The sequence below is a fragment of the Aulostomus chinensis genome, chromosome 21 (genome assembly GCF_037954235.1).
Source record: "Aulostomus chinensis isolate RoL2024-O1b breed Wild chromosome 21, RoL_Achi_v1.0, whole genome shotgun sequence".
In the NCBI taxonomy this organism is placed as follows: domain Eukaryota; kingdom Metazoa; phylum Chordata; class Actinopteri; order Syngnathiformes; family Aulostomidae; genus Aulostomus; species Aulostomus chinensis.
In genome coordinates this window covers 2795025-2808231 of record NC_141340.1, presented here as the reverse complement: position 1 = coordinate 2808231, position 13207 = coordinate 2795025, and the positions used below count along the sequence as shown (strand labels likewise).

The 13207-nt window shown below is 44.2% G+C and overlaps 1 long non-coding RNA gene across 1 annotated transcript in view; it reads left to right on the top strand.

The window, feature by feature from the left end:
• Window positions 1–13207, top strand: part of LOC147241353 (uncharacterized) — a 202116-nt gene that overhangs the window by 21503 nt on the left and 167406 nt on the right. The window contains exons 3-4 of the long non-coding RNA XR_015110882.1: window positions 8497–8732; window positions 9647–9716. This is a non-coding gene — a long non-coding RNA (uncharacterized LOC147241353). The remainder of the gene's footprint in view (window positions 1–8496; window positions 8733–9646; window positions 9717–13207) is intronic.

Sequence of the window (13207 nt, the reverse complement as noted above, 5' to 3'; positions counted from 1 at the left end):
GCCGTGGTCCAGGCAACCGCTGGGCTGTCAGACGTCTCCAGAATTGCGAGACAGACCCTGAAAACGTAGCAGCAGATTTAACAGGCTTAGCAGGTTAGCTTAGCTCAAAAGCTCAGCTGTTGCTGCTGGTGGTTGGTGCGCCATGCTCTCTGGGCCAGGAAGGATCCACCAGATAGATCTTCCAAATTAACAAGAGGACAGTGAGATGGTCTTGCTGCGACAGCTGTGATGCATTCAGCCTTCAGTTAAAACACAGCTAACCTGAACAGGAACTTGTACTCATTCTCGCCTCAGTTTTCTGTTTTGACTTTATTGCTTACCCTCTTCCGACTCTTTGACCCAACACGTTGGATCATTTACAAACTATACAGTTGCTTGAAAAATGAGCGAATAAATCACTTGTGAGTACGGCTCATTGAACAGATCCTTGGCAATTTGAAAAACAGTCTGTGTCCTCCTCTGTTTGCTGACTTTGATGAATTTCTGCTACATCAAGCAGCTCAAATTCAGACTGATGTGTTATTGATGGACTCTCTATGTCTAAGGATGAAACATTCACCGGCTGCACGAGGTAGTGCTGGATGTCGAGCGATGGCATTGACAGCGAAATGAACGTTATGAGATAATCATGTGACTCATGAACTAGAAATTTATTCAGTTGAACTTTTGCATTTATGATGATTTAGAGATGCAACAGAAGCCTGCTCTTCGTAATTGAGCCACCCAGGTGTGTGCAAATCGGCCAACACACCCGGGCGGCCTGTGCTCATTTTATCATAGATGAAACCAAAGCAACAAAGAGCGGAGGATGACGGACGGACAAAAGCATCAAATCCAAACATTTTAGAAGCTGTGAATGCTAAGAGCTCATGGCGTGACATGGCTGTAGGCTGGAGACACACCGGCTTCAGCTGCTGCTGCCCTCTGAGTGTCGGGGGAGACGAGGGTACGGAACAGAGCTGCAGAGCGGCTATCGGTCTACCTCTGCTGCACCTGGATAGACCAATTTATGCTTTAAAGGGAGGACGCACAAGCAGCTGGCCAAGTTAGTGGGTTCCCGTCTCGTCTTGTCGGATAAAAAGTGAAGACTTATCGATTGTTCCACGTTGCATCATTTTCACTCGCTTCAAGAAATAATCACCAAAAAGACATTAGGTTTTTTTCCCCCCTCTTGCATTATTTTGTTGTGAGTCCAGAAAGCAGAAAGATCCAGCCATGTACATTTAGCTTGAAGCTGATGGAGAATGACAGCTAACAGCAGCAGATGCTCATGCCTGTTCCTTTTAAGATCAGATCAAAGCCTTGGTGGATGATTGACGATTGAATCTTTGGCTCGGTGTTGCCGTGAACTAGCGCTGCCATTGAGGGACCCATAGAAAGGGAAAATAATTATTTTGTGGCTTGAAAGTATAAAATCTTTACACGATGTGATTCAAATGAATACATCACAATTTCTCGGCGCATTGGAACAGCCAATTGTAATGTTGCCATGGCCATAGTGCCCCCCTCTGAATGGCCATTCAGGCTCGATAGGAGAATTACAGCAAGTGAGACACGAGCTGTACCCCTCGACTGTTGGTCAATCAAAGCTTTCAAACGATGTTATTGTGCTGCAGCTTTATTGTCCGTGCTAATGCAAAGGTCACCTTTTTATGAGTGCTACATTTAAACACTTGCACGAAATGAAACCCATTATTTTATTCATATGAATCTGACCGCAGTTCTCGTGCTCATGTGAACTGTTACATTTTATTGGGATTGGTGGCTCACTGATTCCGGCTCTTCTAACTTTAGAGTTTGTCTCTTCTGTAAGTGCTTCATGTTTGTAATTCCCCGCATTTGTGATCATATTCAGAAACTTCATGCTAAATGTATTGGCTCTCATAGCAGCATCAGCCTTCAAAGGTTTACATTAAAGCTGAGCCTGAACGATCATGTCCAGAGTGCTTAATTGAAGTCTCTTTGACAACATAAAAGACCTCAGCAGCTCCAACTGATACCGTAAAGTCTGCAGCCTGGACGTCTCTTACGTGTCGATTTATATGAAGCGATGGACTTTGGACTGTTTTTTTCTCCGTCTCCTCACCTAAATCAAACCGACGTGATCTAACGTTGTCGCGCGCGTCCAACAGTTTGAATTTAAACGGAGGAGGGAGGCCAACCGTTGGATGTTTGATCAGGTAGGACCGTGCCGTTTTAGCCCGACTGACCGCTGGAGAGGGTTGGATCAGAGTCCAACCCTCTCCAGCGTTTGTAATGGTAATGAGGCAGGATGACAAATAAAGATGACAGCGATTTAGCCTCCATGAAACATAGTGTGTGTAATCCTTCCATCAGGACCCGGTGGTTGAGAGTGCTGATCCTGCAGGGTTTTCCTTCTGCTGTGTCAGATAAACAGCGCTTTTGTGGAATGTTGTGTGTGAAGACTTGAGCTCATCCACCTTGATGCTCTTAATTACCATTGAGGATGGTATATGAATAAATTAAAGGAACCCTGCAGCTTTCCAAAGACCACCACACTGGATACTGAATGACATTCAATTGATATGCTGGTTGCACATCGATTTAATATTTGAGAAGGCCAGTTTAGTCTTAAAGGATTATTAGCATGAAATATTTCAATTGTTCCACTCTCTCAGTCTTAATGTCCCTTTATTTTTTGGCATTAGCTCAGTCAAGGAGACGAGTTTGTCGGTCAGTTGGAGGGATACGCACAAATTACGGGTGCAGCAGCGGTCGAGCCGCGTCCTGTTCAGTTTTAGAGCAGGCCTGTTCTCCTCACTTCTCCTGGGGAGATTTCTGGCTCAGAAGGATGTAAAGCCAAAAGTTGTTGGTAAGTCCAAACCAGCTGGCTAGATAGAGAACAGCTGAACCTTTAAAAGATGATCAGGGTTCAGAAGGTCAGAAAAAATACAAGGAAGTCCTGGATCGGCAGGGATGGATCAGGGCAAGTCGGGCCCTTCATGTTGAATCAAACCACGTAGCTCATCGTTTCCTGGATGTATGTCATAAACTCACTTGTTGGTTTCTCTGTTTATGGAATATGAAGCTCATTTGTGGAAAAGTCATGAACGAAAAAACTGGGTAGTTAAAATCCAGCGCTGGATACTTGGGACATGTAATTAGTGTTAGAACAACATCAGCAGTCGTCGGTGTTCTACCTCACATTGATGTGAGCCGGTCGTACGGGTGTATAAACACGGCTGGTGGTAAGACACAAACATCTCTAGGGTTTCACACATAAATGCACGTTTACTGAACGTCACAGTATCTGCACAGACGTTCACATTTTCTCTTTGTTACATTTTAGAAATAATTTCATGAGAACATTTGCTTTTGAGTGTAAATCCATCACAGTCAGTACGTTTGATAATCGACGAGTACGATGTCGCGATTGTTGTCATGATAAGACACTCAGAAGTGCTGTTGTAGTTGCACGACGCCACTGCGCGTGTTGGCGAGTGTCGTGTGCAGAATCTACGACCTCAGTCACTTCATACATGAAACATCCTATAATGTCAAACAATAAGCTGGCGCACTCTGAGTTAAACAGGCTTCACTGTGGCGTTATTAACCTTCACGTTTCCACTCCAGAGTCCGCATTAAACTGGTCCAGTCATTGTGTGGCTCTGCTGTTGGAGTGTTTATCCCACGGTTGTCACGCTGTTTTGTCTCAATAGAACTTCTGATTGTCTGCGGTGAAGGTGTTGTGGTGAGGAGAAGATCCTCTCATCATAATTGGCTCAGAAAGATACAGTTTGCAACCATCAGCAGCACTTAAAGGTTGGAAATGAGAGACAAACAGCGATGGCGCCCCGTGTTAATGTGTTGATCTGTGCGACGCCGGCTCTCTGTCTTTATTTCTCCTTTGATCTCGTCATAATTACGTTGGCTATGAGACGGCTTTTATCACATGAACATAAATGTCATTTGATATATGTTGCAGATTTTGTTGTGCACCACAGCTCTTTAAATCTGGGTAGAAAAAAAAAAGAGTCTTTCCTTCATATTATATTTACAGTGTACCTGTGTTTAAGTGCCACAGTGTTGATCCATGTTCCAGGGCGAGTAATAAACTCCAATCTAAGCACAGTCGCTACAAATTGAGAGACAACACGCTGGAAAAAGCTCAGGGTAATCTAGTAAAGACCCTCGCGCTTGCTCCGGCAGTCAGTGTGCTGCTGGCGTATGTCGGTGTGAGTGGGAGAGATGAGTACTGGTGGCGGGAGGTCACTTTTTTCTGCTGCCCACCTTGGCACACAACTAGCTTGTCTTCAGATCAGAGCTTTGCCATGAACTGGAGGTTGGCAATGAATCCAAGTGGCCAGGGGAGATAAGGCCGCCTCTGGGACATTACAGATGCAGGCATTAGCAGAGTGGAGATTTGATGGAGAGCAGGGCAAGCTGAGGCCTTTGATAATGCTGCCGATGTTTACTGCCGCGACTCAAGAATGAGGCATCTGCTGGGCTGTTGGTTGAGAGACTTCAGAATCACACAGACTCGTAGGGACACAAGTGCTCGACAAAGCAGTGGGTGCACATGCAGGGACAGAATGGTGGGCCGCTGCCCATTCTTCACCGTGTTTCCTCTTCAGACGGCTGGAGAAAACCAGCAGAAATAGGATTGTTCCGTGGTGTTTATTGAAAATCACTCCCTTTTAAAATATGTATTTTTTTAAATCAAATACATCCAACCTCTCTGTCGTCCAGCCGCTAATCAGTGGTCTCCAGGCTCAGCGTGGGTCTTCCTCTTTTCCCCGTTCCTGTTTGTTTTACCTTCCTGACATGGAGGCGTTTCCCAGAGGATTGCTAGCACGCCACGGTCTCAGCTCTGCGCTTATCTGACAGTAGCAGTGTCTGTCCCATCCGGAATCTAACATTTACTGTACCATCCTCCTGCCTCTTCACTGGCTTCCAGTCGTGCTGCCATTTACTATTTGTGCCAAGTGTGCAAAGCAAACAGACAAGCCTGACCGCAGGGGGAGGAGAAGAGTTGACAAAGTAGCTGTCACTCTGCACTGGCGGCTCTCACATGAGGAATTCTGGAACTGCAGAAAAATCTACGACGATGACCCGCAATGATTTTCCTCCACAGCTGGTCTGTGCTAATCCTCAAACAGCCTTGACACCGTTTCACTGCTGAAAACAAGCCTCTGCCATGGAAACGCAGAAAACCTCTTCAACTTTTCCGATGTTTCATTTGCAGAATAATTATCAACATTCCTTGATTTCAGAGTTTGAGTAAAACAAGTGATATTCATTATTAACATCCTCCAGGTCGGTGATTGGTGAAGCTTTAAAAAAAAAAAAAGTCAAGAAAAAAAGTTAAATTTCACAAAGGTTTAATCCATGAGTCAGTTGAGTCATGGATTAAACCTTCAAGAAATTCAACATTGTCAAGAATAGTAAGATCTGGTGGACACATAATCCCCGAAAATCTGGATTATTGATTATTTATTAAGAAATATAAATATTGGGGCCGATTACCAGATTGATTTGGGCTTCCATGAATAATCTGTGGCCCCAAAACCAAAACCTCATCAAGTCCTCCAACTCTCATCCGCATCGTGCAAAGTTCTGTGCAGGTTCTCAGTATTTGTGCGTCATTCATCTTGCGCTCAGTGGAAACTGCGCCTCTACGGACAGTTGTGACACCTGCCACTGGACCGAGGACTCTTGGTTCTGGACATTATTTCATCGACTCAGTCAGATATTTTTGTTCAGGCGTGTTTTCCTTGGCCTCCTTGTTGAAGTTTGCTCCTGTTTGATTTTCTAATTCAATCCCTCCTGTTTCTTGTGTGCTGTTCCTCCGGTCTTTGTCTGGTTCTCACCTGTTACTAGTTAATCAGTCCAAATCAGTCGCAGCTCCCAGTGTTCCCAGTGGCTCTCCTCCACGGCCCTGGCTGGGTCTTTAGTGGCGTTGTGTTTGACTTTGTTCGTCTCTGTTGTCTTGGTCGGTTAGCGTCACTGTGCCGTCGCTCCTTCTTGTTGTGTATCCTGCTGCTTTTGTTTAGTTTTAGATTTTTTGTTTCTTTAAACTCCTCATTGCTGCCTTGATCCTACTGGTCATAATGACTCTCTCCACTGGAGGGCACTTGCCGCTAAAACCTGTTTTTTGTTGTTTTTTTTTGTTCTTTCACCCCTTTCTCCAGTCTTTTTATATCAGAAGCTGGCGTCTCCAGGCTCATAGGTCCTAATTAAATGCTAATCAGCTGATCTTGTGTCAGGTTACTGACTGATAATGTCTGAAGGAACCACAGTGAGGCCTTTCACTGACTTCCATTCCTACTTTGTTCCAGACAGGCCACTGACTCACCAAATTAAACACAGCCATATCTCTCGGTCTCAACCTCTATACTTCATGGTTTCAAGGTTTCATTTAATATGCTCCATCCACAAATTAACAGGATGTAATTTGAAATTTAATATGGAAAAGGAACATAATGAAGGGTCACATTTGCTGCATGATGAAATACTGGATTATCCATCTTACAACTCCTGCCATGAGGTCCAGTCAGATGTGGTCAAGTGGACCGTGGACGCGCAGCAACTCCAAAGACCCCCGATCTCCAGGGCTCCATGAAGCACACATCACCCACTCATTACTAACCTCAGTGCACTTTGTAGTTCTACTGTTAGGTACTAGTACTGTGTGGTGAGCTGTACAATCTGTACTTTGTGACAAGAGAAATCAGCATCTGCTGCTGCTGCTGGAATAAAGGAGCCAGCGGTTGGTTTGACCTTTACGTGTTTACACTTATGCAAAAAAGACTTTTGCTCAAAATAATCAAAAATATCTGCACACAGAAGGAAAAAAGAAGCTTAAAACGTTGTGAACAGCAGTCTTGAGTGTTTAAGGTACATTAGCTGGAACTGGCTGTCTGCTTCTGCATCGAGACATTCTAAGTATTCAAAATCAATCAAGTATTTCTTTCCGGACCGTCTCGGAGTCTGATGCTTCTGGTTAAGAGGGGCGTACTGTGAAGCGAGGGGTTAACTGGGGTCACCCAGGGGCGCTAAAGCGGCGTCTAAAGACATGTTGTCCGTGTGCATCTGCTCCCCCACTTTGGCACCCTCAGAAGTCTTGAAGTAACCGTGAACACGTGACAGGCCAGACGTCTGAATCCTGCAGGTGCCGGAGGTGTGAAGGGAGCTGTGAGGGATTTTGGGCACAAACATGGATCCAGTTCATCACCACGCACGCCAAACAAGATCAGTGGTTTGTGAAGTCGCTCTCTTTTGATAATGAGCTGTATTTTAACAAGCCTGCAGTCACAGTGGTGCAAAAATACAAGCAGCAATACGCCATTTTGTGAGGGATATACAGTGTTGTCATTTATAACCTCGCTATGTGGAGGCAACAAAATAAAGTCGATAATCACGTAGCGTGAGTACGGGTCCTAAAATTCCTCTCTGGTCCAGCTCCTGTCGGTACTTGGTCAACCGGTGCGTCTAGCGGCGTTGTATTTGTGTTTATAGGCTGAAAGAGGAGGTTATAGTCCTGGTAGCTCCTAAGAGGTACTCAGTCACCCATCCTGAATGCCACGTTTGCATTTCTTCTCTGACACATTTGTCCTCTTTGCTGTCTTATTTGATAGATTTTCCCACCCAGTCCAGCAGTATTTGCGCTGATAACCGTTGATAAGTAAAGAGAATGTCAACGTAACCTCCAGCGGCAGCCTCACTTAGCGCCGGCGCCTGCACCAGGCTTGTGCTACCACTGCTCTTTAGAAGCGTCTTGCCACTGGCTCTGGAAGCCAGCAGCTATTTTGCCCTGTGGGGAATATTTTCTCTGGTGATTCTCGCCAATCTCATACCTACCTTCTAGAGGTCGGTGCCAGTTCTTTGCTTACACTGGAACATGTGCACAACCCCTCTCTTGCATCCAGCTCACCTAATTATCCGGGTGCTGTGATGCATGTCAGAAAGCTTCATTCCTGCTACTGCCGAGATGATTTCCATTCTGTAGTATTTAATTGGTCTTCATTATGAAGGTATATGGGTAGAAAACAGCATGCAGGTAAAGACTTTGATTTTCTTCTTTGTGTGTTGCATGCTGAAGTGGCTGATGGTGTGTTTACAGTCATGATGCCTGTGCAATTATACGCAAGAAACGACTCATAAAATGTGTTTTTCTTACGTTGCGACTCCCACGGATACATGCATATGGACGACGCAGTGACGGCTGGTTTAAAGCGGGGCGATTTTATGAATTCATCATCATTACAAGCCTGACAACAGGACACTTTGAACGAATGATTTATACATTGAGCTGTAAACATCATCTGCTTAATTGCTCTTTCTTGACGTTGACGCTTTTGACAGGAGGTTCTGTTTGTCACGTTCCGCATCCAGCAGCCACTGCTTTGTCTGTAGATTTGATTTCTCCTCCTCCTCCTCCTCTTCCTCCTTCTCCTTCTCTCGCTCCCACTCAGGTCCACACCTGCACTAAATAATCATCCTGTGACCTGAACTCTGCTCTCATCTCCTCTGCAGCATCAGCACTCAACAGGTGAAGATAAGGGGAAAAGGAGGAGGTTCAGCAGTATTCGCCTGTGTCCCTCCTGCCTGACCAGCTACCACCGCCCCCCACTGTGAGGCCTGACCTATCAGGGGCAGCTGGAATTAGGGTGAACAGGCACTCAGACCAAGACTGCCTGCTGGTTCGATGCTGGCTGGACTGCGGGAGAGCTCCGGCAAAAGCCTGATGGTGCTCCAATCGGAGGTAGCAGGTACGGTGACCAGATCCAGACTTGTTGACCGCATCAGCCTCAGCTTAGTATTTCAAAATAAAAATTCTGTACAAACCAGAAGATTAGTTTCATGATGTTTCTATAGATTCTACAACTATAGGCATTTAACAGTGATTTCCAAACTGGAGGTCATGGAGTTCACAACCCCCAAGGGTAGGAAAAGTTACATTGCAATAAATCTGGAGCTTCCTCTCACAATCCCTTGTCAAAAATAAACTGGTGTTGTATGTTTTGACCCTGATCCTGCCAATCCTGAGGGTAAACAATACGAGTTCCGTTAGCGCCCAGTAGATTTGTCCAACTAGCTCCAGTATGCTAAGTGGTTGAGAGTAACTCACCGCACACCCATGGGGACAGCTATGGGGCAGTCCAGTAGCTGCAGGTCGAGTCCAAACTGTGGAAACCATCTGCTTCTGATGGAGCTAGCATTGATGTTAGCTAGCCTAGCGGCATGTGTTGCTAGCGCCATCTGTGGAGGTAGGGGTTTTGTATTCTTGTGGCTGTCATTGGCGGAGAAGGCACACAAGGAAGTCCTCACAACTCTGACGGAGGCAGATCAGGAGCAAAGACCTACACCGGACGTGATTCCCTCTCTGTCTTTGCTCCTCCAGAGAGGCACGTTTAAGCGATGAGCACCATGTTGAATGTGACGAGAGGAATTCCTCTGCGGAACGCTGATAAAGGAGTTAACAGATTACTTGTCTGACAGTAAATGAAGAGAAGAAATGGAAATGTGTTAACAGCGTTATGCTAAACAGGAAAAATGTCTTTAATCGGGCACTGATGGCCATGCCAGTAATTATATGATGGTGATTACTACTTAAGTCTCTAAAATACAGTCACAATGACATACAATTTGAAGTACTTGAACAAATGATTCATGTAATTATTAGGACTTGTGATGCAGCGGAGACCCAGAAGGGCCCGACCAGCCTCCCTCCTCCAACCCCATGGATTGGTCAGGTATGTAAAAATGAAATGAAAGCGTATATCAAGAAGTTTCAGTCATTGCAAAGTTCTACAGCCTCCCATCAGGATGTGTCCATCATAGATTTGTAGTCACGTTTCAGTAACTTGGGCCTGGTTTAGTTTAAAACGAGCTCTACTAATCTGCGTCGAGGGATTTCTGCTGTATTGATTATAGAATTGAATCGTAATCATTTTTTGAACACACACACACACACACACACACACACACACACACACAACTGAAGACTGCACAGCATTGAATCTGTGAATTGCAAATAATTCAACATCATTCAACACCAATGATAGTAATTTGAGTTTTTTATTGTAATATCATTATTAATAACTGTACAGCAGTTATTGGTTGCCATTGACAGGCTCTTACAAGCATTGTAATTTTTACTGAAACTGTCCTGATGGACATCAGTAAATGTTTTCACTTAAAACATCATTATCTTTGGATTTTCACATACGGCATTATTGACTAAATATTGTGTGTGTAAAAATAATCTGACTTGTTGAACATTTGTTGTACGAGAACACATCCTCTTACAGCAGGGAGTTGAAGCAGCATCTGGCTGCTGTTTGCACGTTTCCACTAAGAAAAGGGAGTTTTGTGGTAGCAGATGGTTCTGTCTGTGGAGTCTATCAGGTCACCACATTTCTCCTGGAAAACAACATACTCAAGCAGTCGAGCAGAGAGAAATTGATCAGGAGGCTACCCTCAGATATCGATCATGCTTTTTCTTGTCTGGCTCTGATCAGAAAGGTTATTCTTCTCGCTTGAGAAAATGCAGCACTGGAAACATAACAGTATTTTTTATTTTTTTTACCCCCCCCCCCCTCCACCTCCCAAATTCAAATCACTTTTTTTTCTCCAAAACAGCTCTATGAGAAGAGCGATTATCTAAATGTAATTTCCCCACTTTCCATCTTTATTGTACTATAATTCATTCTAATTATTACAGAGGTTACGGAGTGATAATTGCTTTCAGATCACAGGAGCTGGAGCATCAAAATGTAATTCATAAAATCTCTTCACCTGCACGGAAAAAAAGGGGAGTTCGCTTTCGCCATGACAGGAAATAAAAGCATCGGAAATGGTGTGATTGGACTGACCTTTGAGAGGAGCACAGCAGAAAATCCATCTGTTGAGGCCTCACTGACGACTCGCCGCGTGTTAGCTCATTAACTATCTATCTATACAATTTTACATGATTCATATACATTTGTGGCATCCCATTTTAATTTTGACAACACATCTTGACCTTCTTGCCAGAGTGGAAAGGGGGAATGTATTCCAGTCTTCCTGTGAAATGCATTTAGTGAAATGTCAGCAATGGTTAGAGATTTAAAGATATGAATAAATTGGTTGTAGTGAAATTAGTTTGCTGAAGAACCTGTTGAGCGTCAGGGAGTCCTACACATTTTAGCTGTGCAAATAAGCGGAACCTCAAGGAAGTCAGCACCTTTCCCAAACCAGAACTTACCGTAACCTTACCCCCTCAAACCAAAACAACCTTCTTCCAAACCGCTAAAATCTGACCAGCGGGGTCATAGTGGGGGTGGGGACTCTTCACCCAGGGCCTCGTTTTTAAGGGAGGGGGCCTCAAAAAGTTTGGGAGACTGGGACCAAAAGAGGACGAGGCCCATAGATGTTTTGTGGTACAGCCTTGGCAACTACGACACACAGCGACGGAGCATCGTCAGACTGTGTTTTGCTACAGGCAGGTGACTTGGATGGCTGCTGATCGTGGTGCATGCGTGGACAAACATGATTTTATTTTACTATTTGCAGGACTCGATTTATGTATTTTGACACCACGCACTAAAATCCCACCTTTCATACCTGATGCGACGCCTCTATAGAATTCAGTCTGGATCTTGATGCCAAACTAACATTTGTGCGCTCCAATGTTAATGTAAAACTCACTCTGACATTTATTTAAAATCCAATTTAGCTCAGGTGCTGGGGGGATATCAAGTCTCTAATGAAGGATCCGATGCAAGGACTGAGGTAGATGAATATGAGCAGATGTCAGAAAGTGATTTGACACATATTCCATCAATTTCACCATGTACCTGCAAGGAAATAAAATGTACGAATAACTCATTCCATAAACAGAGTGGCTCATACAGCACCACAAAATTGCATTAAACTAGATGCTAAATCATTCTGTCTGTGTGTGTGTGTATGCAATTCTGATAGGATCTGTCATTTGGACAGTTGGAATTTGAGGTAAAACACACACACACACACATACACACACACTCACACACACTTGATACCTGAGAATATCCAATTTTACTTGTTTCTCTCAGGATTCCTCTCACTTTCACTTTGGGATGTTGCAAAGTAACTACCAATTAGTGTCTTTGCAGCGCACACACATCCAGTGGGTCTTTTGGGAATTAAACACAGAAGCTGAAAAGGACTCCAGAGGAAGATGTAAATAGAAGGTGTGAGAGAGTCAAAGTTCCCCCATCTCATCTTGAATCGAAATGAGCCTATTTGATTCCCCTCGTAGAAAATGCCAGAATCTGACAGAAAAGGCAAAAGCGTGTAAAAGGTCTTATCTTGATGACCTGCTTCAACTGATATAGCAAAATATTGGCATTTTAATAAAAATACTTCCTGACATTTCTGTCATTTTCTAATTCTTTTCTGTCAAGGTGACCTTTGCGTAGCCTCTACTGTGAGCATTTCCTTATCCTCATATTATCAAGATGCTTTGGTCTCTCATGTACACCTCCAGTGGGATAATGCTGTTTTTCTGCTGTTTGAGTCCTTAAAAACCACGGAGTCCCGGTTAGACAGCTGGACTCAAAGTATTCAAGGGTACCCCCTACCAGCAGTCTATGGTCAGACTCCAAGGCTCTATTGCTACAAACTCAAAAATAGATGTGCCACCTTGTTCCTAAAAGGTTAGAGATTCTTATCACTGGAAGGGTTCATTTTTGAAAGACAGTTGTGTACTGCGCTACTTGAAGTTTCTTGTCTCGTACCTCTGTTTTTAGGGGTCAGAAGTCCCTGATCCAGGTCGTGACTCTTTTCATCCCACACTGGTGGAACGAGCATTCTGCTTCTGTCAGATTGTCTGAGTGGATGTCCAGCTTGTGGCTGAGACTAAAGACATCTCTGCTCAGACCGGAGCCTTCTGAAACGAACCCTCTCTCCTTCCGTTTATTATTTCAAGTAAAATACCTCAGTCCTCTCAAAACTAATTGGTGTCTGACAAAAAAATGCAATTGTGGGTTGCTATGGACAAAAGTGTCTGCTATTTGAAATAAGACCAAATTCTGCATAATGAAATCTAGAAGAAAAACCATAGCAGTTAGAAAAGTGCAGAGATTTGATGCGGAAGCCTTTTGGCACATCTGTTTACTTCCTGTTTGGTTAGATTTAGCCTTCACCCAAAAGTCTGGACTACAAAACCAGCTCAGCACATCCAGGGCATTTCATCAGCCCAGGGTTTCCCGCCATGTTT